General features: G+C 42.9%; 1 protein-coding gene across 4 annotated transcripts in view; it reads right to left on the bottom strand.

Moving 5' to 3' along the window:
• Positions 1-25,488, bottom strand: part of SCUBE1 (signal peptide, CUB domain and EGF like domain containing 1) — a 295,072-nt gene that overhangs the window by 60,015 nt on the left and 209,569 nt on the right. The window lies entirely within an intron of this gene.

The following is a 25,488-nucleotide window of genomic DNA, read 5'->3' on the forward strand; positions in this document are numbered from 1 at the left end:
TACACAAGGCATGCAAATATGCCCATTGAAATTAGGCACTTATGTAAGTATTTACAGGGTCAGGGTTTTCATAACTGTTTCTGACTAAGTTTCTAATGTTATAATATATATATATATATATATTTCATGTGATATTTATAGAACTCTTTCAATGTGTTGAACATATACATGCAGAGATAATGCACAGAAAAATTAAATGAACAAAATAAAAAGTATCCATACAGGTAAATACATAATATAAAGTGAAATACACTTGAGACGTAAGAAGACCTGAAATCCTCATCTGTGTGTGTGTGTGTGTGTGTGTGTGTGTGTGTGTATCACACTCTCCCCATACAATCAAACCAAAAATGGTGATTTCAGGTTTTCCTTTTTCTCATGCAGCCTTCACTTTTTGTTATGAGTTTTCCTGTTTGATTTTTTCCTGTGTTTGCTTTCTAAAATTATTTTCTTGGGGTTATTTTTGTAGCTTTGGAAATATTTAATGATTTGAATATATTTTAAAAATGGTAAACTGTTTTCTCTAAATAAATAATACATTTTTAAGTGAATCTGGAAGCCACCACTACAGCTGAAGTTTAAAAGAATTCAAATTCAGAAGAAGCCAAATAGTGCATTTTAATTTCATTCATGTATGACAGTATCCAGGGCATGGTATCACTGGAAATTCACAAGGACCATTCATTGTTGGCCTCTAACTTACTTTGGAGAGCTCTTTTTAAAGACAAAAACACACCGAACAAAAATCCTTCATATGCCTCCGCAATGGCCCAATCCTGCACCGTTTATGCCATTAACATAAATGACTGCAGGGTTAAGCCCTAAACTCTTTGACACTAACAAGGATTTATATCACTTCTTGACTCCGAAAGCAATAGTTTGCTTACAACAAAAATATGCTCTCTTAGAATGGGTAAATGATTTCTATTGAATGAAATATCATATCTACTATAGGCTAATAGAGATGTTAAACATTTTTATTATAACACAAATATATTTTAAAAAGGCAATTTATCCATTTAAATCCAGCCCCCTGCTCTTCTTCTAATAAATCCTGCCTTTGCTCTTTCTGTAGCTGACTGGGATTGGAAATCCTCTAAGCAGACTTCTCCCTATTTTAAGAATAACCCCTTTGGCACTCTCTCCTCATTGCTTGACATGGTAGGATGTCCCCATGCTAGGTTATACCCAAGGCTCTGAGTTTTCTGCAACCCCTTGACTACAGAATCACCAGTCTCCTGTGGAATTCAACACTGGCCATAGAAAAGGGAAAAATATTCACCACTTACTCTGCACTAAAGGAAGCTGGCTGCATGTTAAAGTCAGGATAGTAGAATCTTTTTTCAGCATCTCTTTTAGACTCTGATACCTGTGCTCTGGGGGGATATGACTGCTGACTCCCAGAAACCCTTTGATACCTTAGCATCGTTGCACAAATCCATGTCCACTTCTTCTCTAGAAGGGTATGCTTAACCTGCATTAACTCCAATAGGAATGAAACGTGCACATCCCAACAGTGATTGAATGATACCCTTTAATGGTGGCAGTGACATCTAGTGGATAGAGTACTGGACTGGGACTCGGGTTCTATTCCCAGTTATGCCATGAGCCTACTGGGCGACTTTGGGCAAGTCACACCATTTCTCTGTTTCTCAGTTCCCCATCTGTAAAACGGGGATAATGATACTGTCTCCTTTGTTAAAAGCTTTGAGATCTAGCACTACATAAGAGATATATTGGTTGCTAGCTACAGTGATTGAATTGAGCTGCATCTGGGAAGAGGGCCCAGTTTCATTTAGTTTCATCAATAGAGCTCAACCCTTGGCAAAATACCAACACAGGTTAGTATGCTGTAGGCAGTTGAGCTCTCATGGATATGGGACAATCAGTGCTCCACATTTTGACCAATGAGGGTTTTGTACCAGAGCAGGGGAAACTGAACAAACAGGCCAGGCAGTATGGGAGCAACGTTCTCACCCCCACAGAAGGGAGAGATGAGATGGTCCCTGCCCTCCCCTCTCAACCAACTCTGGGGGAGGGGCAGATAGTGGAGATGTCAGAGGAATGGTCAATACTGTGAGCAAGGGAGAAAGTAAATTTATCCTCTAACAAGCATTTAAATTTTATCTAGCTATAAAAAGCTGAGGACCGCACTGGCTGCAGCATCACTGTGGGGCACTTTTGTTGAGATACATGCTGAAGTTTGTTTAAATTTGGACTCATTATTTATGGCTGCCTCACTCTCCATAACATTGCAACACAGGGTGTGTGCGCTAGAGATGGAAAAATCAGCAGGGCCAGCATTTCAAAACTGGCTTTCTAAATTGCACTTCCACGTGCGTGCAAGCCAACTGGGAAGCTGCTTGCGCGAGGGCATCACAACAACATGCAGTTATATGACCGGTGAGCACAATGGGAATGTGCTTAACTTCACAGATACAGTCTAGTCAGCCATTTGGGGGGAAATCTGACTCTTGAGCTTCTTGGTTCTTTTAGTGCCTTCCTTTTATTGGAGCGTTGGGACACGCTATCCAGGGATGATAGGGCCTTTCCAGCCGTCTCCAGAATGCTTGCCAATGATTGCTTGCTAATGGCTCGTCTGAGGGTGGAGAAGACCCAAGGATGCTTTTACTTTATTCTCAAACCTCTGTATTAATCACCGGTTTTATGAAAAAGAACCAGAGTACTTGTGGCACCGTAGAGACTAACAAATTAATTGAGCATACGCTTTCGTGGGCTACAGCCCACGTCTTCGGATGCATAGAATCAGGGCCAGCTCTAGGCACCAGCAAAACAAGCTGGTGCTTGGGGCGGCACATTTCTAGGGGCGGCATTCTGGCGCCAGCCATGCTGCCCCTAAAAATGTGCCCCGGCTGCCCTAGCTCACCTCCGCTGCTGCCGCTCGCGCGCCGCTGCTTGCCCTCCCTCCCAGGCTCTCAAACCTGGGAGGGAGGGGGAGATCCCGAGCGGCCGCGGCGCACGAAACAGCTGCTCCCTCTCCCTCCCAGGTTTGAGAGCCTGGGAGGGAGGGGGAGACCCCGAGTGGCCGCGGTGCGCGCGCTGCTTCTCCCCCTCCCTCCCAGGCTTGAGAGCCTGTGGGGAGGAGGCAGGGCTGGTGATTTGGGGGAAGGGGCAGTATTGAGGTGGGGCCAGGGGTGGGGTAAGAAAAAAACGGGGGGGGGGGCAGCCAAAATTGTTTTTGCTTGGGGCTGCAAAAATCGTAGAGCCGTCCCTGCCTAGAATGGAACATATATTGAGGAGATATATATACACATACACCTGTTTTATGTTAGCAAGGAGATGGCTTAGTGCATCACACCTGCCTTTCACCTGGAGCCCTGGACATTAAATCCTGCTTAGTTTACAATAGACAATGAATTTGGGCATCTTATCTTGCTCTCTTTTGTACAAAAATCACTGCACAATGTGTCACAGCTCATACCAGGAGCCCAAGACTAGAATAACAGTGGTGCTGCAGGTTGAGACTAAGGTGCATCAGCATTTGACGGCACTTTGTGTATCTCTAACCAGTGCTAGTAGCCTCTCATCTTCATGAACATTGAATTTCTGCATATGAAATAATGTCCCGCTTAACTCTAAGTGGATTGCACACAATTTCTGTAGGCACTGTGTAGCCCAGCAAACTTGGTGGGGAAAGTGAAATTCTATTCCTTTATTTAGTATCATCTATCTTTATATTTGTTGCCTCTGACCTGATTTTCTAAACATGAAAGCTCCATTCCATAAATGCTTTGCATTTTATTTTTTAAACTATTGTTCCGGCTTTTGCCCTAGAGGGTCATTTTGATCATGTCATAGGCAGATTTACGAACACACTTTTATTTCAGACCAGCAAAATACTCACTGTCAGGCATTTATACTACACTCATCATCACTATAGGGTGCGTGAGTGCCTATTTTTAGGGAATTATAAGAGACAGCTTCATAAATTGGAGAGAGTTCAGAGAAGAGCCACAAGAATGATCAAAGGATTAGAAAACCTGCCTTATAGCTCAAAGAGCTCATGTTATATAGCTTAACAAAGAGAAGGTTAAGGGATGACTTGATTGCAGTCTAGAAGTACCTACGGGAGAAACAAATATTTAATAATGGGCTCTTCAGTCCAGGAGAGAAAAGTATAACATCATCCAATGGCTGGAAGTTGAAGCAAGACAAATTCAGACGGGAAATAAGGCGTACGTTTTTAACAGTGAGAGTAATTAACCACTGGAACAACTTACAAGGATCGTGGTGGATTCTCCATCACTGACAATTTTTAAATGAAGCTTGGCTGTTTTTCTAAAAGTTCTGCCTTACCAATTATTTTGGGGAAATTCTGTGGCCTGTGTTATACAGGAGGTCAGACTAGATGATCACAATGGTCCATTCTGGTCTTGGAATCTATGAGCTGATTCTTTTAAACTAATCAGGGCTATGGGGTTAAATTCACCCCTGCTGGCACAGGGCTGGTTCCCCACCACTGCCCTTACTACAGGGGATATACCAAGGAAGCCCCATTGGTGGAGTGGGTTAAACAGTGAATGCGCTGTTTAAATGCACCCCCTGGCCAAGCAAGCTCTGGCTGAAGCCACACTTGCTGGAGCTCTATTAGCTCGCTGTGGGTCCCAGAGTTAAGAGGGGGGCAGTGTGTAGCCTGGCACTGCTGCAAGACTCCCCACCTCCAGTCAAAATGTCCATCATCAGGTGCCTGCACCATGGCTGGTCTGACCTCAGGCTGAGTGTAGTCCATGATCTCTAGCATTCCATAGTGCAGCCCTTGAGGCAAGTATCCAAACCGTGTAACAGCCTTGCATTCCTTTCCTTTTGCCCATAAGGGATTCAATTCCTAAGTGGTTGTATAGTGGGTTTATACCGGAGCAGGATTTCACAAGTTTGTGTGGAAATCTGATTATTGCCAATAACAGGTATGTTTTATAATTACTTCTCTGGTCGTTTTATTTCAACTCGGCCTTTGGGGTTTTTTAAATTGTTTTTGTAATGATCCTTGATTTTTGTAATGCTTACATGCTCTAAGGGATCCTTTAAACAATCTTTATTTTCCTGAATTTAGTGCTCGTAAATAGGGGCCAGGTTGACAGTACTGGAAAGTGAAGTCCTTCATTTATTGCCACAAAAAAGCCTTCCATTTATTGCCAGAAGAAAAGTTACTGCCTGGGCAGTAGTAGTTTCCTGGAGCTTCCTAATACAGCTGAGCCTCAGTGCTAGCCTAAAGAAACCACTTCTAGGAGTGAGAGAGTACCTCATTTTCCATGGTCATCCAGTCCTTGGCCCTTCTGCTGAGGCTGTGGGTTTCCAATTACAGTAGCACTAATTGTGTTCGTGGTTTTTGTGATGTGGACACTTGCTCACTTGTGGACTGAGAGCACAGGGCACTGAGAACCCATCAGAGAGTAATGATTTTTGGCCAGTCCAAAACTGAACTGGATTCATACCAGGGTCTTAGAAATGAAAGACTCCTTTCTGTATTGCACTACCAGTCCCTCAATTCAGTGCTCTGCATTCAATTAATCAGAACAGATTCTGTTCAATGCAAAACAAGACATTTTAAATAGCATTGGGCTTGTGAGACAGATAAATGTTAAAATCTAAATAAATCTAAATTCAGATAAAAATCTAACATCAAAGATAAGGTTGAGAAACAACACTGGATTTTCAGATGATTTTGTGCACATGCAAAGTGATGTGGAAACTCCAGTAACTGCTTCTTAACTGCATTTACCTATGCAAAACTCATTTGGACAGAGACATATGTGTGATTTTGCTGAATCTAGCTGGGGATGTGGTTGTAGAATGGAACCAATTTAGTGCCCGATACATGAAGACATTTAAAAGAAAATCTAAAAAAAATATGGATTTATTTCTCTTATTTTCTTTCCTATTATTTTATTTTATAATACTGTATTCTGGAGGTTGGGCGAAACCCCACTGAAGCTAGTGGGCATTATAGCTGCCCCTCATTCAAGATTAATATAAAAAGCAATTAAGCTGCTTTATAGAATAGATAGCTGAAACAAGAGGAGCCCCCCAAAACTCAGGCCACATGCTGGAGTAGGAGTTGAGCCATGTGGTCTGCGGGGTTTTCCCTGGAATCTGAATGTAAATGTGGAGGGCTGAGAGAGTGACAGAGAAGAAACATGACAAACACACAGAGAAGGCAGCAAGGAAACCCCAGAGACAGTCAGAGATGCCTTGTAGCATGACTCTGAGATAAAGCTAAGAGAGAGAGCTTTTTGGTAGAGTGCTGGCTGGAAAGAGGCTTGGAATTGTGAGCTAAGAAACTGTTTCCTGTTGTTTGATGTCTACTATGTTCAGGGAAACAAGGCTTTATTATGTACATTCATTGTAAATAAACAGGATTGCACCAAAGAAATACATGACTCCATTATCAATTTCTCCTCTTAATGGAAACAACCCACAAGACCCTGAATACTAGCTATCTGCTCTGGTCAAAAGGGGTAATACTATTATAGTAGCACCTGGAGGCCCCAATCACAATCAGGTCTTCAGTGTACCAGGTGCTGTACAAAGATACTGTTCCTGCCCCAAAGAGCTTACAATCTATCTTCATCTTTGTGGTAAAGTTCTGCTGCTGTCTAGGAAGCTGTGGGGAACATATGAAATGAAAAATCCTCTGGGTTCTGACTGATGGATTAGCAGAGTTTGAACCCCAAACCTGAAGTGATGACACTGACATCATACTATAACTATACTATAACTATCATCATATTACAACACATCTCAATGTAATAGAGTCATATCTCAGTACTATATCACAATATGACATCATGATGATCCTGTCCTCCAAATGCAAATCCATGCAGTCTGGATTTATTTTAGCTCTCTCAGACACACCTGGTTTGATTTTCCCCCTAAACCATTTACACAGCCCTAATTCAGGCTCCGTCTACACTTGGAGCTGGGGTGTGAGTCCCGATTTGTGTAGACATACTCACACTAGCTTTCATCAAGATTGTGTGCTAAAAATAGTAGCATAGTCACGGTACCATGGGCAGTGGCAACATGGGCTAGTCTTGCCAAGTACTTACTCATGGGGTCCGGGTGGGTTTGTACTTGGGGAAGCTAGCCTGTGCACTGATTGCCCCTGCTACTGTGGCTACACTATTATTTTTAGTGCACTAGCTAGAAAAGAGCTAGCATGTATCTGTCTTCCAGCACTGGGGAGCACCTTACCAGCTGCAATATAGACATACCCAGAAAGTGCCATACAATTAACTATGTGCTACAGAACACACAGTGTATTCAGATCAGCCAAAGCCAAAGCCAATCACAGCTGTCTGTGTTCCGGTCACATTCCTCACCACCCAATCCAGTGGATCCTTTGAGAAAAAGAGACATTCCCTTTCCTCATCCACTGCACAGTCTTGCCCTGACCCACACACACTGAACTCCTTGAAAATAAGCTGCCAATGCTTTTAAACTAAACCCTGCCCCTTTCTAGGCATGCGTGTATTTAAAACAGTTACTTTCTGTTTTCCTTCTCCATCCCCCAGTTGCCACCTGGTAGCTGATGCTACCCCCACTATGTTGTCCATTTCACAATCAATCAGAGACTACCTAAAATGGCTGCCAGTGGTACCTATGGACATTAGCGAGCCTACAAATCCCAGTCAGAGGGGCTGCTGGAGCAAAGGGAAGCCTTGTTTTAGGGCAGACTCCCCACCAAAGGATGGCTTGGATTCAGTGTCAGGAAACCTATGACCTCACAGCAGATATATGACATGGTATCACGCACTTTCTGACTCAACTTGACCTATCTCTGTCCAAAACTCATGAGAGTATCCTCCCATAGGTCACTTAAGAGGGACAATGCAATAAAAGACCCAGCATCTGGAGGATCTCAGAGCCTGGGCCCTACCCCAAACCCAACGTCTACAACTGCAGTTTTATAGCCCTGTGAGCCAAAGTCAGCTGACCCAGGCTCTGAGACTTGGTGCCACAGGTTTTTTATCGGCATGTAGACATACCCAACAAACCAACAAGATCACTTTTTGATTTGACAAGGCCATTCTTTAATACAGAAGTCCAGCATAACCAAAAGAAACAGCTTATTGTTATAACTAACTGCTCATTATGTTTCAGAATCTGCAATAATAAAACCAACGAAGGATGGAGCGAAGGAAGAAGAGATAATACAGACTATTGCTAGATATAAAACCTTTTATTTTATTACTTTCCTGCTGAGTACTTTTAGTGGGGAAGAACTGGTGCAGGCTGGCATCCTCCTCCTGAAAAACCAAACCTTTAAATGTAATTCAAACACCACACCCCTGTGAGCTTTCTGTTGCGTGACTGACTTGCAAACAAATCCACTCACTTGTTGCCGAGACTTAGCTGTTAATAATGTACTAATGATCTGCAGAAGAAAAATATCTGGCATTAATTACTATACCTTTTATTTGAACTTAAATGTATAAGTAGCTTAGCCACATCTTGCACTTCAAAAACCGGAGCGGGTAACTCTGTCCATTATGACTAACTTCAACTCAGAGTATTTATTTATTTAAGGATTTTATTGCTCTCAGTTAGCTAAGTGATTAGTGAAGACCAAATGCAAGGCACTAATCAAAGAATGAAGGACTTTTGAAGGAAATTGATTCTGCTTGCAAGGGGAAATGTGCCTTTTATTACAAATGATTAACTCTGTAAGAATTCAAAACCAGTGGTAAAACAAATAAATACATATAAATTGCAGAACAAACCTTCAAGCTCTACTGCAGGGAGACACAATAAATAATCGGAAACCTGTGACTAATTATATAAATGCCAAAAATTGATACTGATGTGAAGAAGGGGAAGTTTCCTTTGCAGTTTCAGTGACAGATAGAAAAACAGGATAAAATTGCTATTTTTCAACTTCAAGACTAGGCATCCAGTAGCAGTTAAAACTGGGTTATGGAGAATACTTGGTTACCATCAACTCAAATAAGTTTTAGATCTGATGGATTATCCATTATTCAAATGTGTTGCTGTGCACCAATATATTGACAAAACTCACTATCCATAGCTGGTTGGGGCCAACTTCTTAGTTCCCCTTGTTCTGATGAAGCAGAGCAACTCCCATTTTGTTGTACAATCCACTCTATTAACAGCTGGGGATGCAATTGTGAGTGTGCTCTAGTGATAGCTTCACAGCGCCTACGCTTGGATCCATGCAAACCCTGGAATCAAGGGGACTCTGAACAGTCACATGAGTCTGCTCATATAGATCCAGTAGCAGGATTGGTGCCTTTATTTGGCTCCCTGCTGTGTCTGTAAGGAATAATAGCATGAAAAATGCAGTGGAAACCTCCTGAGGAGTGTGGAGGGGGATGGTCTTTATCTTGTGCTTCCTTCTGGCTCTTTTAATTCATCAACACTAGGGAATCTTGGGGAAAAAACCACCAATCTAAGATTGATTCTTAGACAGCCAATTGCTGTCTTTTTTACGGCTTTCTACCAGTTTTCTTTGCTAATGTTCCCTTTTCCATCCAAGGACTCTCAAGCTACATGGCACAAACTCCCAGTGAAAGCGGGCCATGGGAAGGTGCATTATGCCATGGTGTCCTCCATTTAGTGAATGATAGCACCAAGACACACCACACTTACTACATGTCTTGTTCTGCCTTGTCTCCTACAGTTTTATGTCCATTTTCCTTAGTCCCTCAGGTCTCACTTAAAACTTCACTCCTGCCCTCCCTAAGAACACCAAACAGAGGATTATGAGTTGAGTTGAGGAGCTGGAGGGAGAGAGTCCTCTGTCTTGATTCTAGAATGGAATAATTTAGCAAGGATAGGTCAAAGTCTATCACCAGACATAGGTGTGTCTTGATCCACTGGCTAAATCATTTCTCAGGACATCTTTGAACAGTTTTACTATTAGGATTTCCATGTTTCTTCCTCTGCACTCGTGATAACATAAGTAATGGAATGTGTTGGTTCTTGAGGTTGAAGGCTCATCAGCAGGTCATCTCTCTTTCAGGCTTTCCTCAGTTACAGTGGTATCGACCTCAAACTCTTGGGGGTGGGGTTGTATCTTCCTCTGTGCTTGTACAGAACCAAGTACACTGTTAACACTCTAATACTCTGATCAGCCAATGCTCTGATATAGGTGTAAGGGCACTTCAGTGACCCATGTTATTGTTTACTGTGTACAATTCTGACTGGAGATGTCCATTTTGTCCCATGAGAATGAAATGAGCAGTTCAGGTTCTTCTAAAAGAAAACTGTAAATTATTGGCCTGCATAGGTCCAGTCATCAATTCTAGTGGGTGTCCAGGGCTGAGAGATGTCAAGCAACTCCTAATAGAGTGAGCTGACACCTGGATTTTGGTATTTCATAGATTGTTTAGATTTTAAGGCCAGAGGAACCCTTATGATCATTTAGTCTGACCTCCTGCATAACACATGCTGTAGAATTTCATTCAATGATTTAGAATCCGATTCAGGAAAGCCTCCCTACCTAGGAAAGGACTTGAGCACATGCTTAAATGCTTTCCTGAGTTGGAACTTGAGTTTTTAGTTTTCTGAATCAGTTAATTTTTGAAGTCGTGCTTTGGTATAATCTTTGTCCAAGTAGAGATTTAGGTAACCAAGTTTGGTTAGAGTCAATACGCTGAAAATTTAACTTAATAGTGTGCACTGTGTGTCCTGTCCACTCAGAAACCATCAGGTGTCCTCTGACATATACTGCATATTACTTTGTTGGATCTGAGGTTGTTTCTGCACCTAGAAAAATTAGTATTCCGAAGAAACAGTTACCATGGATGGTTTTTCTGCCTCTTCTAAATCAAATCTCAACTGCAGTAGTCATAGTCTGGCTCTTTCAGCGGTCACAGGAGTCATATCAGATAGATCTCTCTTTGATAGTATGGTCCAAGTGGACCTGTCTTCTCCTTAGCAAACTCATCATCATCAACATCAGAGCAATAGTTTCCTACCGGTTACCTAAATGCACCAACAAAGAGAACAGCAATGGGAAGTACAAGAAACTTCTATTGGTGATAGTCCTTGAAGTCAAATGGCAACTGCTGGTTTCCTTTATCTCTGTCATGAATCCTTATTAAAAGAGCAGTGGCTGTACCTTCCTGGGAGAAATCCCTGGGATTTGAAAGCAAAGGGTTAAGAATCCTGGAACTTGGTGATAGAAATGTAGGTCCAAATCATTGCTCCCTCTCCAGAATAAATACAAGCCTTTCCTTGGACTCTGTTTCAAGTGACTCCTGTGTGATCTCACGTAACAGCAAGTTCATTTCCCCTTCTTTTCTTCAGCTTCTTTCCAGAATTGCCCACTTCACTTCTTTCTCCCGCAGGGAGCCCACAAGCTCACCATCAGCCACATGCTTCCCTCAGCACTTACTGCTCAGTTACAGACAGAAAAAGGGCTGTAAAATATCATCTTAGTGTGGTAAATACCTGCTCCCTATGTGTCTTCCTAAACATACGTAATGAGTTTACTGACCCACACATATTTTTCTTCCTGTCAGCACTGCACAACCAATATTGCTATAGGTCGGCAAGCAGTGTTTTGTTCTGCTTTATGTATCATCCACTAAATGACCAGCTCATTTCTGCGTTACCGAAAGCTTTGGGAGTCTGGGAGAAGTTTCAAGTGAGTCCTGGGTGCTGAGGAAGAATTTATATTTTGGATGGCAACCATGGAATTTTGGCAGTTTCAACCAGGAAAAAATTGGTGGCTTAGCTGAGGTCTGCATCATTTAAGGATATCAATGGGAGTTTTGCCTGAGTAAAGTCTGCAGGATTTGGCCTGCAGTTTTTAAATGAAATATGATATTACTATTATTATTACTGATACTGCTGTTTGGCAGAAAAACGGTTTTTATTCTTTTCCCTGTAGCATTATGAAGAATCTGTTTTTATGATAGGTTAATTTGTTACTTTAAAAAATAACCATTTAAGAATCCCTGCAATTAAGGGATGAGAGCAGCAGATTATCCAGTAAACTGATTCGCTGAAAGGAAATTCATTTGGTCTAGTATTTTTAACATACAGGAAGCTGTAGCTACCTTCCATATGTACACCTGAGCACATAACCCAGCAATGTCCCCTCCTAGGAGAACCATGTGGGCAATAGCCCTCAATGGAATTTCTCAGAGGACCCTTTACAAAGCCCCCAGCATCTTCCAGAGAGAGGTTAAAGGAGAGATTTAAAAAAAAGCAGTGACAGCTGCCAGCAATAGCAGAGGGTGAGGAGAGGGAACTATCTGAGCTCCCCATACTCCTGCAAGGTCAGGAATTGGGTGGTGTAACTCGCCCTCCCTCCCAGCAGCATGAGGGGTGGTGTCTTTACATCTCCAGCAGCCCTGATGATGTCAGCAATTCGATCAGCCATCCTGTGGAATAGGGGAGTAGCTGTGTAGAGGGTAATGTAATGGGGAGGCTCTGGTGACACCTTCACAGCTCCAGACCATACTCCATAACTGATCAAAAAATGTCTCTCTGGCACCTGCGTTCTCTCAGAGAGCAGCATAGGGAACAGGAGATCCCTCAGATACTGGGGACATACAGGGGAGAGGAGTTTATGCAGAAAGAGAGAGGGCCCATCATCTGAGGGACTTTTTGAGAAACTTTATTTTTTTAAAGGAAGGAATTAACAACCAGGTCAAAAGGCTGCTGAGAATGGTCCATATAGAAGGGGAAACAAAACAGATCAATAACTAGATATAAAAAAATAAAAACTTAATAGTGAGGCCAGGGTCAAAGGTGTAAAGGAAGCCTTTGGGTAGGAGGACTGGTCTGATTGGGATTTTTTGAATGATGATTCCAATTTTTTTTTAAATTATCCAGCTCTGCCCAGTTAGCCTTATTGTGTGATCTAATTGGAGTTGCTCTCATCCTTCCTTTCCCTCTTATTTTATGCTTCTCAAGGAGAGGGATCATGGTTTTCTCTGTGTTTGTACAGTGCCTAGCACGATGGGGTCCTGATCTTGACGGATGCCTATGGGCACTACTGGAATCAAATAATAATAAATAATAATTAATAATACCACATTGCTGTCTCTAACAATGCTGCTTATTATAGCTAACAACACATCTGAAGTCAATAGGAACTGAGTTGAGCTAAGCACCTTGCAGGATTGAGGTCTTCAGAGAAGAACTACACTATCAGTCCAGAATTGTACTGGAAAATCAGAGAAGGGCTAACATAGCTGACATAACTAGGCCAGAGTTAAAACAATACCTTCAAACAGACTGCATCAGAATGACTGCAAACCATCCTTCAGTGGAGCTTTACTCACATACCCCGCAACCCCCAATCACACATACCTAAGCCCAGGTCTACACTAGCGGGGGGGGGGTCGATCTAAGATACGCAACTTCAGCGTATCTTAGGTCGATTTATCTGGCCGTGAGGACGGTGGCGAGTCGACCGCTGCCGCTCTCCCGTCGACTCTGCTTTCACCTCTCGCGAGCTGGAGTTCCGGAGTCGATGGGGAGCATGATCGGGAATTGATTTTATCACGTCTACACTAGACGCGATAAATCGACCCCCCGATAGATCGATCACTACCTGCCAATCCGGTGGGTAGTGGAGACCTGCCCTAAGAAGCACATTAATTGCTTTACGGCCTCACAGCCTTATGGTCATATTGTCTTTGACATGTGATTTTGAAATACAGCATTATTTATGGTTCCAAAATAAGGACCAGCTTGAGCTAGTTGGCTTGCACAGGTATTTTTATGTGTGACTGTTGGACACAATATGTTAGAAGCAACACAAAGGATTTTAAGCGATGAGAAGCTACTGGAAGGGTTTGACCTACTGGGATAGTAAGTGAAACAGAGGGAGGAAAAAAAAAAAAAAAGGGAAACGAGAGACAGAGGGAAAAAGAAAGAAGCAGTTTCTGTAGAAAATAAGTCATAAAAATTGGAGATGGGGGGCTGTATCAATGCTTAAAGTGATTGTGGCCTTTTCAGTAAATTATCCTTGCACTTGGGCTTTCCCGTTTTCTGCTTGTCTGAGTTAACTCTCTCACACCCTTCCCAGCCACCGCCTCCATTAGACGAGGCCTTTGTTACAGTCAGGCTCCTCTATTTATTAATCTATGGGACCCAGTAGGAGGCAATTGGCTCTGACTCCCATTACATTTATCCTCTGACCATTGTTTTGCTAGCACAGTCTAAAATGCAATTAGAGTCAAATGCTTTCCCAACGTTTTTAAGAAAACAAAGTACTTTCATCAAAAACATTGCCAAGATTTTATGAGCAAACATGTATCCCTTTCCAAAATTAATCATTTTCCAAGGCGAAAGCAAGCTGAGTTATCTACTGCCATTATGGCAGTAAACTGTGCTACTACTTCAAGTGCTTGGGGAGAAGAAGCTATAGATCAAGAATGGAAGTGCATTAAAAGAAACTTAAGGCAGGTTTATTTGTTTCCCCACAAACATAAACATGGTATAGTAGCCTGCACTCTTCTCAAGCCACTATTTACACATCAATCCTGTAAGAGCAACTTAACAGCCTAATGATACAAACACAGAAAGGCCTTTACCCTCTGTGTATTGAGCAAGCAATATTCCCTGTGTCCCGGGATACACTTGCTTTATAGACAGATTTCTAAAAGGAGGAAAAGGCTTTCTTTACAAAGCAGCCTTCTAATTACTGGAGCAGATCCTACCAGCCTTACGTGGAAGTCAATGGGACTCCTTGCAGAGTAGGTTCTACTCAACTTGAATAAAGGGGGGGGGAGGGGGGACAGAATCAGGCCTAATGTAATTTAAAGTAGCTGGAAGAGCAAATGCTATAACATAAGTAAATTTTCAACTGAAAACTAACAGGTAAAAATTCCCTTTGTCTACCATAGGCCAGCTCCTGCATTCCTTGGTCACCCGAAGCTCCTGCTGAAGTCAATGGCAGACTTAGGTTGCCAACAGTACCTTATTACAAAGGATGTCCCTTATTTTTTCCTCTCTCTACAACAAGATCTGGAATTGATGAGTGCTGCAAAAAGTAGCAAGAAATACTCTGGGTGAATGTAGGTGAGTACTGCTTATTAATTATTATTATTATTAACAATAAATACATAAATAAATAAATAATAACACTATCAGGAGGAGGAGTAAGGTGGGGATGCTCAGAAGACAGTCCCTTATTTTTGAAATACAATGTTGGCAGCCTTAGTGGCAGTACACAAGAGATACAGTATTGGGCCCCTCCTCTTATTCTTTGCAGGGAACTGACAACACTTATGTGCAAATCTGAGCTTCTTGAGTGACCCAGGACACAGAATGACAGGCCACTTGCCCGACCTATGCATGGATGGATATGCTGCTTTCTTGCTCAGTCTTGAAGGTGAACAAAAAAAGTTTGTTTGGAAAGTACTTTAATTTTTTTTCGTGAGATCCTAAATTAGCAAGAGTCAAATCCTTCCCTCAAGGATTCAAGCTGAGGATTAGACCATATGCAGAGGAGCGGGGGCTGAGAGATGAAGGAATCCTTCTGCCCCACAACACTGACTGGAGGTAAATAGATTTGTGAAGGGGTGGATCCACTGGTCCAGTGCCTGTCTACTCCCCCACCCCATGACCCACCATCAAGCCCCCCCCCAGTGCATCAGTCTCTTGGAAACTCCCAGGTCTGTGCTGTGGAGTACAAGGTTGTGTACCCCTTTGCATGGGCTGCCCAAATCCTCCCCCATCCCTTCCAGTGGAACCACACCAGTACCACTTTGACACATACACTGGGGATGCTGTGGGGGCAATATTTCCCCCCTCCAGGATCTATGTGTAGACTTTATGAACATTATGAATACGCTTAATCACTTTCTCCTCCATTTGCTTCTCTGCTAAGAGCCGAGTCCAGGGTTCTTTGGTTTCCATCTAATCTAATCCATCCAAGATTCATCACCATAATGTTTGAACATGTGGCAACAACTGATGACATTGCTAAGAGATGAAACCTGCATTCCTTGCTTTAATAATTTAGGATCTTAAAGAGCTTTTATTTACATTCAAAACAAGCCACTCACCCTCAAAAGGTGTACTTATGGGAAAGCCGAAGTATTCTGAGCTCTTTGGAGCTGTCTTTTTACTGCAAGTCTGTACAACGCCTAGCACAAAGGGGGTCTGCTCATTGACTGGATTGCATTATACAGGTATAACAACATCATCATCACCATACTAAGGTGTACTAAATAACACACTCACTCGCCCGCTCTTTAAAACCTCAATGCATTACAGCTCCCAGCACCATTATTGTTTGTGGAAGAACGCTACCATCCTGCTCAAACCATTCTAAGGCTGACTCAGATCCTGCTAATTCATTAATACACAACACAACTCTAGTCCACAACACAACCATTTCCAGTGGTGCGGGAACACTTTTACAGCGGGGGCTGAAAGCCAGTGATCCCCAAACTTTTTATCTCACGCCCGCCCCCCTTACCCCTGCCCCAACTCCCCCAGAGCTGGGGCCAGGAGTGGGCTGGGGCTCTGGGAGTGGGGGCCACGGAGGGGGTAAGGGGGCCGAGGCTGAGACCACAGCTGGGGGTGGGAGCAGAGTCTTGGGCGCAGGGCCAGCGGCAGCCGGGACCCCGGGTGAGGGGCCAGGAGTGGAGCCCCAGCCACCAGTGGGGGTGCTGCAGCACCCCCTGCACCCCTAGTTCCTGCGCCTATGACCATTTCTGCAAGGTACACACAGTATATCCTAGCCTATCAATAGAAAAGTGCGCTGAAGTGCATTTCAGTCTCTATGTGCTAATGAAACATTTTGTTTGGCTTCCAATGTTCATTATATAATAAGGGAAGCATCAGGGTATTTTAGGAAGCTATCTTCCTAGTGATGTACTCTCAATGTAGGAGTTGCCATATTGGATCAGACCTGTGGCCAGCTAGTCCAGTATCCTGTCTCTAACAGTGGCCAGCACCAGAAGCGACCACGAAAGATGCAAGTAGGCAGATGTGGGATGATCGTCTCCTGCAACATTAGGGTGATTTACAATCGTTAGAGACTTGCTAACACCCTAAAATGTGAGGTTTAATATCCCTTCTAAACTAGGGGTAACCACAAAAAAAATCCCCTTTCCCTTATTGTGGAGCAGGAGTGCACGTGCTGCAGAGAGGGGGCTTGAGGGACAGGGGAATCTATTTATTTGTTTTCACCTTGAAGCAGAACCACTTTCTCCCAAACCACAGCCAACTTGGGAGGTATCATCACTTGGCAAACAACTTATATTGAGCGCACTTACTGGAAATGTTTCCACTTGGTGACTGGTTCATATATTGTTTGTGGGTCCAATCCTGCAACCCTTGATCTCAAGAGTAAGGACTAAGCATACAAGTTAGGCCCTGTATTGATGCTATAAACACACTGTTCAATCTGCAGGCGGCTCCACTGGGACATTAAAAGAAAAAAAAATCTCACACTAGGAACAATCTGGTATGTGCCAAAAGCAAGACATTTAGAAGCGTTTTTATGAGGCTCAGGATAAAATCTCTCTCAGAAAGAGAGCATCCAAATAAGGAGTGAGCTATAATTCGAGGCAGGCAAATCCCCTTAATCTTTCCTTTCATTAGGTGGCAGAATTTTGACAAGGGACCCCCAAGAGCCACTCCAGCCCACTGCTGAGTCTGACTAGTGCATTTGGCACTTTCACAGCTGAGCCATCATAACCGTGTGCAGTCATTTCAGTGAAATATGCATATAATTAAACAAACCAGGCCAGCCCCTTGGCTGGTGTAAATCAGCCTAACTCTGGTCACTATGTTTTACATCATCTGGGTGCACCGATGGCTAGATTAACGCACAGGCAAACTAGGCAAGTGCGTAGGGCCCAGGTTCATGGGGTGGGGGTGGGGAGGTGTCACGATTGGAGGGCTGGCTAGTCCAAACCTGAGCGGTGCTGTGACCCTGTGCACCAGGTTGCAATGCCACTTGCTCAAATTTGGCACATTTCTCTCGCCGTCATACCAGAGGGAGTCTGGCGCTAAACCTGAGTGGTGACGCAACCTTGCGTCTTAAACAGATTCTGTCCATGTACCTACTTAAAAGTGATGGGGCCATGGCCCAGGTGGGCCCCTCCTCCTGCCCCCCAGCTCCAAGGCCTATGCAACAAAATAATTTTTTCTAGGCAGGACAGTGTGTCAGGGCAATTTGTTATTCATATTAGAAGCTGGGGCCCAGAAGTTTATGTTTGCCTAGGGCTCAGTAATGGGTTAATCTGGCCCTGGATGTACCAGTCAGCACATTGTACAATCCACTCTATTCAAGCTGTAACACAAAATAATCACTGTGAGCTTCTTTTACTTTAATATCAGTATAACTCTGTTGATTTCAATGGACTTATGCCTGCTTTAATTGAGAAGCAGACTCAAGCCAAGTATATTTTCTTCAACAGCTGAAGACCTGAAATGTGCAGCATTTCCTCATGAGAATAGCAAACAAGCACACAGGCGAGGGTAAAAGTCAGACAGAGGGCGTGTAGGTGTTCCAGCTGCTAAGCCCAGTTTCCTAAACCTCTATGGAATCCACACCTACTGCGGTGTTCCCTTCCCTCTCAGGGGAACAGACTGAGCCTTGAAGGCATTCTTACACTCCTCTCCACAGGATGAAGTTCAAACCTGACCACTAGGATCACGGCTCAAACGGGGGTTTGTGTGGGCGCAGGTAAAAATCTATTTCAAATATTTAAAAAAAACAACAAATAGTATGATTTTCCTCCGGTACCCCCGTGTTGCCCTCCTGTCTGGCCTCAAGGGACTATGCCAGAGTAATGTTGCTTACCACATTTCCAGCTAAGAATGAAAGAGGAAAGCTGAGTAAAATTATTATTAGTTTACATTTGCTTCTGCTTGTTTTTAAGTTAGGAAAAAGCGTCAACATTTTTAACCAGAAACTGGTTCAAATGGTAACTTGGCAGAGATAAATTTGCCTGCGCACCTTCTGATGGAATGGCTAACTTGCTTTTTCACTCTGCGAGTCATCTGGCCCTTGCCTACAGTCGAAAAATTTACCATGCTAAAAACTATTTTAACCTCCTAGAGCATTTGTCTCCACACACAAGTGTGCTCCAGACCATTCAAAATCTTGCGTCTGAAAGCTCAGATCAGCGCGTAGGCACTGAAATGCCTATTTTATATTAAAAAGGGTGAATAGATGGACACAGCCTTATTGGGGATTTAGGTGTCCTATTAATGTGTCCTATCAATGTGCCATTAATCCATAATGCTTTTGGATCCCACACAATTATTGTGCTTGGAAAGGGTACTAGTTTTCTTTATCCTGGAATAAGAGGAAGGGTTGTATTGGCAATTCTGCAATGGCATCCCTATGTGAAACATTTCTCCGTCAACATACTGAACCCAAATCCAGCACATATAGTTCTAATCATGTCAAACACCCTGAAACTAAAACCACTGAGGTTAGAATTGAGCAATCAGGAAAGCTCAGCATCTGATTTTGCTGAATTATTTCAGGCTTGGGAGCGTGGCTCTATGGTGCAATGGATTAACATAGAAAGTTTGAAGGCCTAGGTTCAAATCTTACTTAAGAACAAAAGTGAACATGGATTTGACTGGGCAGGAGGCGGGATGGGAAAATTAATTCTAGTCCTTAGTAGATGTCTGTCTAGTACAATATCACACAACTTGGCACAACCGCCATTCTGCTCCAATGTAGCCCAGGACAGAAATAACAGAGGGTCAGGCCAGATTTGAGCTGCCCAGCAGGTCAGGATTGCAGTTTGCTCGCAGAGTTCCATTGGGGAACTTGTAAAGCATCTACCAGCAAGATGCCTGGCCCTGGCCAGTGCTTTTAGTCTCTCCATTGCAGGGGTGTAAATTCTTTTTCATAAATCATGTTGAAGCCGGCACTAGCATTTCCAGGAGGACGCACTTGAGCATCTCAGAGACAGAAATTCAGCAACAAATTAAGTTTAGGAGGGATTAACCAAACCTCAATTATATATCAAAATATATTGATGGAGATGCTGGTGGTTTTAATTACTTTTCTTTTTTCTAAGGAAAGAAAGAAAGAAAATTAAAAACAAAAACAAACCCCACCAGCCCTACTGAGACCTTGGAAGCCTTTGCTGGGCAGGTTTGAGGTGATTAAAAAAACCTGCAGAATGTGGCTTAGAACAGTTACATAGGAGAAAATGTCAGTGTAATATGAAGATACTGGGCCAAATTCTGCTGTTGGTTACCCTAGGGGTAAACTGGCATCATTGCAATTTTTCTGGGTAGATAACTAGTGTGACTGACTGCAGAATTTGGAACACTGTATTTTAATGACTAATTACAAAAGAACAACAAATCATTACATTCTTTTAAAATCTTGTAAAAAGTCATACATCAAAAATAATTAACGATCAGTTGAGCAGGGAGTGCTGTTACCCTATGGGAATGAAGAGGTGGTCTTCTAGAAGCTCCTCTAGATCTTAATACCCCCTGCAAATGCAAAGGGTCCAGAGAGGTGAAGAGAAAAGGTGTTCAGGTGCCAGAGAGGCCCTCTCCTTTTACAGAACTAGTCTGTATCAATTCATTTTTTTGGTGATACGTCCCCCACTCAGACTTCATTATGGATAAAACTGTGCTAGTACAAGACCTTTGAACCACTTAAGTCCCACTTAAGCCCTGTTTTGAGGATGTAAGTGGAACTTGAGTGGTGCATAAGCCTTGTGCTGCTCCTCAACATAGGGGTGAATTTCATCCTGTATGAGGATTCCGCTGTATTTTTCTGGTAAATATTTATCTGACTAAGGTATTACACACTGATCAATGGATTTCCCCACTAAAGGCTCCTTTCCTGAATGTAACTTATGCTCTCTCCCCTTCCACTGTCCCCTCAGAGTACTGGCAAATGTGCACATCGCCTTTCCTTGCAAAAGGCATTGCCTACAGCAGGAAAAGAAAATTGTTATTTATGATAGCACTTTGCACATTTTTCTGGGTGCTTAATGAAGCCTGAACTTCAGTGAAGCAGAGAGAGTGCTTATTGTTGAATTTTTTTCAAGATCACTGCACAACAAACAGAAACTGAATAAGCAATTAAGTTAACTGGCTTTAAACTCGTATTGTCCAAGGATTAAGCTAATTAAGGCCATACTCGTAGGGACTCATTGTAGCTCTGAACAATCTGCTTGCTATTTTGTAGTTGTTGTGGTCTGAAAATGAATCCTGGTTGTTTTCTTGCTGTTAATGATGACACGTTACAAATACAGGATCTTCCAGTTATTATTTAATATTTCTGTTATGTCAAAGGCCCTGATCAAGACTTGGACCTTGGTTAGGTGCCATACAAACATATGCTAAGGCACGTTCCCTGTACTGAAGAATTTCCAATCTCTTAAATTCAAGAGCATTGTTAAAATAACTAGTAATTTATACATATGTTTTCATTGTTTTTTTTTAAAAAAAGAACAACTCCTGCTTTAAGTTTGATCACTTAAAATGGGGACTCTGCGAAAACAGCATCTCACTACAGGACTGTTTGTATCAGAACATGGGTTCTCAAGCCTGGTGGTTTTAGAAGGAGAAGAAGCAAAAATAAATAAATAAATCTGTTGTAATATGGGGCTGCAGTATGGAAAAGGCTGAGAAGCTCTGCCCTGGAAAAATCATCAGAGTGTCTGTTAACAGCAGGTTCATTCCACAACCAGGACTGAAAATGGGTTGGCCACAAACAAGTAAATGCAAACCATTTTCCACATCCATTACATGCTATATCATACGAGTTGCACCATTTGCTGATGTTGAACTCAGCTGACCTAGTGATCAGCAGGTTTCAAAACTGCTGATACCAATGAATTTTAATTTCATGATGTTAACCCACTATAGGAGGAAATGCATGCAGTGTTGTTGTAGCCATGTTGGTCCCAGGATATTACAGAGACAAGATGGGTGAGGTAATATCTTTTATTGGACCAACTTCTTTTGGTTTGAGAGAGAGAAGCTTGAAGCTCTTCTTCAAACTTCTCTCTCTCACCAAAAGAAGTTGGTCCAATAAAAGATATTACCTCACCCATTTTGTCTCTCTATAGTAGGAAAGGCAGTCTTATGGTTAAGGAATTAGGACTGAGACTCAGGCTACGTCTACATGCCCCCATCCCCCAGGTCAGACGATGGGGGTGTGAATTGCAGCATGCCCCAGTATGCTGTGCTGTAACTTGCCCGTGTGGACATTGCTGGTGCAAACTAAAACCTCGGTGTTCTGAGTATATTTTTGTGTGAGGCACTCAGATACAACGGTGATGGGAGCCATATAAACGGACAGAAGCAGGTTGGTTAAAGACGCACCACATTAAGTTTCCCTAAAATCTTAAAGCTGACTCAGGAGCCTGTAATGAAGAGACTACAAAGAAATGGGGCAAAGTGAGGGAACCTCAGAGTTTCTCATTAAGTGCCCTTGATGGAAAAATGTAAATTACTGAGTGATGACAACAATGGAAATACACCTCTACCCCGATATAACGCGACCCGATATAACATGAATTTGGATATAACGCAGTAAAGCAGTGCTCCGGGGGGGCGGGGCTGCGCACTCCGGTGGATCAAAGCAAGTTCGATATAACGCAGTTTCACCTATGACGCAGTAAAATTTTTTGGTTCCCGAGGATAGCATTATATCAGGATAGAGGTGTAGTAAGGAAAAGCAGCAGCAGCAACAGTTAATTTACATTTTACATCGGTTAGTCAAAAAAATACTTCTAGCAAGATCTGTATGTCTGCAGGTTTTTCCCCTTCAATCAAAGGCAGATGAAGGTTTCCTGGGGCCCTGGCCCAGAGCAAGTGGGAGGCCCCTCCCCATCCCCTCTGCCTGCAGCCCCGCCCCCATTCTACTCCTGCCTGTGGCCCCGCCCACAGTCCCACCCCTCTCTGCGCCTTTCCCAGGGCCCGCCCCTGTTCCACCCCAGGTCCCCCCCCACTGCTGCCCGGCAACTCCTCTTGCTCCTTTCTGCCACTCCCGCCACACTGCGGCCCCAAGACCGGAGAAGCTCTGTCCCCATGCCACTGCCTCAGGGCCGCAGAGTGGAGTGAGAGCTCCACCAGTTCCAGGTTGGAACGGGGGTCCGGGTGCTGTGGCTCCCCCCCCCATGCTTCTGCGGGGGACCAGGGTCGGGGCGCTGGGGCTTCTACCGCACTGCTTGCCTGGTGCTTCTGCTGGAGAGGGGGGTCAGGGGCTGCTGGGGGGGGGGCTTCCCCATCCTGCAGCTTTGGGTGCGGTCGGGGGCCACTGGGAGGGGCAGGCAGGTTTGGGGGCTTCCCCTGCCCTGTCTGCCTGGCAGCTGGGGCTCTGGGCTTCCACCACCTGGTGGTGGATTTTTTCCAGGTTCCCCCCAATTGGCCGGGGATCCTGGGCACGGGCCCCATCGGCCCAGTGGCTAATCCGCCACTGCTTCTACTGGTACTTTTCTGTAACTAAGAAACTAATACTCATGGACACAATCAGAGCCTGACCCTGTAGCATTTTGTCTAAGGATTGCAGGATCAGTACCTTAATCTGCAGATGAGCCTCTATAATAACTTTCCAAATTAAGGGGCCATCTAAACCAGATGCATTTAGAACAGGACTAAAACCAAAAAAGATACATTGATTCTGAATAAAACAGAGCAACAAACACATTCCCTTCATTACTGATTCCCAAATCAACTCTTCAAATATACTAATTCGTAACCGAAATTATTCTTTCCTTATAAAATGAGATCTTCAGATGGAAGGCAATATTAAATGCAAAATAAAAGTTACAACAACAACAACAATAATAACCATTAAGAATAGGAAAAATGAATTTAAAATTGTAAACATGAACGACAACATGCTCTTCCATAAACAGAAATTAAAGCTCTGTGATTCACACTTTGAAAGGTCTAAACCACCCAAAATAAGCTTCTATGAATGTCTCAACAACACTTTTAAGGTTAGCCTTTCCCAGCAATTACCAGAAAAACCAGAAAGATTTATAATGCAACAGTCACCAACCTCAGATCACTTTTTTCTCCAGTGCCTACCATTTAAAGCTATAACCATTTCCACTGACTAGATTTTCTCCACAGAGTACAAAACAAAATACAGGTGAGTCACACTTCAGTGATTCCTTGATCTCTATTAGCTTCCCTTCATTCATCATCAGCAGTCATACTGATTGCATGAGTTCACCAATTATCTCTTGAAGCACCAGACAGGAGCTAAATAATCACAAATCACCCTCTTCCTCGAAGCAAGCATCATACTGTATTGTTGTAATCTGTCTTTAGGGCCTAAATACCTCAGGCATCAAACAGGAAAAAACTTGCTTCTCCCCCATTTCATACTATGATGAACCAAAACTTCTGTGACTGGAGCAATTTCTCTGTCCCAGGAATCCTTTGGACTTGTAGTGATGTACCTGCTACAGCAATAGATTAGGAGCAAATTGACATGTCCAGTCAATGCATTGGCCAGAGGATACAAAGTGCCTCCCACCCCACCTCAGACCACTGGAAATGAAAAATGTGCATATTTTCAGGCCAGCACCCTGTCTGATTACATGACAGGAAGAAGATACCACTTTAGGAAGGGTAGCCAAAACTTGTGTCTTTACACTTTTTTAATTGATTTTAAAATATATTACGTTTTGGCAAATTACAAACGGGTCAGCTGTAATATGTAGTACTAATCAATTCTTCTTAGTAACAGTACATATATTTTTATTTTGTCAAATTCTAATATCAATTATGCAAACTAAGAGGATAAAACTAATCCAAATCAATTTAATATTTTTTTATTCATTTAAATGTTTAACAGCACTTTAATCACATATATCAGACCAAAAGGGATGTGGATTGAGAAAGTTGTGAGCAAATAAAAGGAGGATTTTAAAATGGCGGAAAAAAATCACCCCCTTAAATATAGTTTTGTTAATGGCATCCTAAATATAAATGTGCATTATCAACACCCTCTTTCAGAAACCCAGGCACATGGATAAACCAAACGCAGGTGAACAAGTTCTGACTGTTGAAGTGATGCCTTCATTTTCCTGTCAGCACCCAAAATATCTCATCATTATTTGTAGGAACATTTAAAAGTCCATTGATAAATCTTTCAATCATGACCGTCAGCTTTATACAAATAAATCCAGTCCTTCTCTTCCTTTGTGCCAGAGCCTGCATAGCAGAAAAATGAGGCTTGATTTCTCTCTCAAGTTTTACTCTGGTGTCATTACATTGGCTTCAGTGGAGTGACATTCTATTTAAACCAGAGTGAGAGAAGATCCAGACTCCTGGGTTTCAAGTATTACTATGAATTACTGTTTTCTATCATGGCTGTTAAATCTATTACCTCCACACCTAATTGTGAGATGAAGAGAGTCTTCCTTTTAAAAAATTGTTGTCCCTATTTTTAGTGGCTAATTCCACACCTGCCAAACTGTCCTTGTCTGACACAATCCTGCAGGGCTATTTCTGTCTGGTCACATGGCACAAACTGTGCCAGTCTGTGCTTTGCCCAGCACTAGTCAACTTTGCTGTGAC

The sequence above is a fragment of the Trachemys scripta genome, chromosome 1, assembly GCF_013100865.1.
Source record: "Trachemys scripta elegans isolate TJP31775 chromosome 1, CAS_Tse_1.0, whole genome shotgun sequence".
Lineage (NCBI taxonomy): Eukaryota > Metazoa > Chordata > Testudines > Emydidae > Trachemys > Trachemys scripta.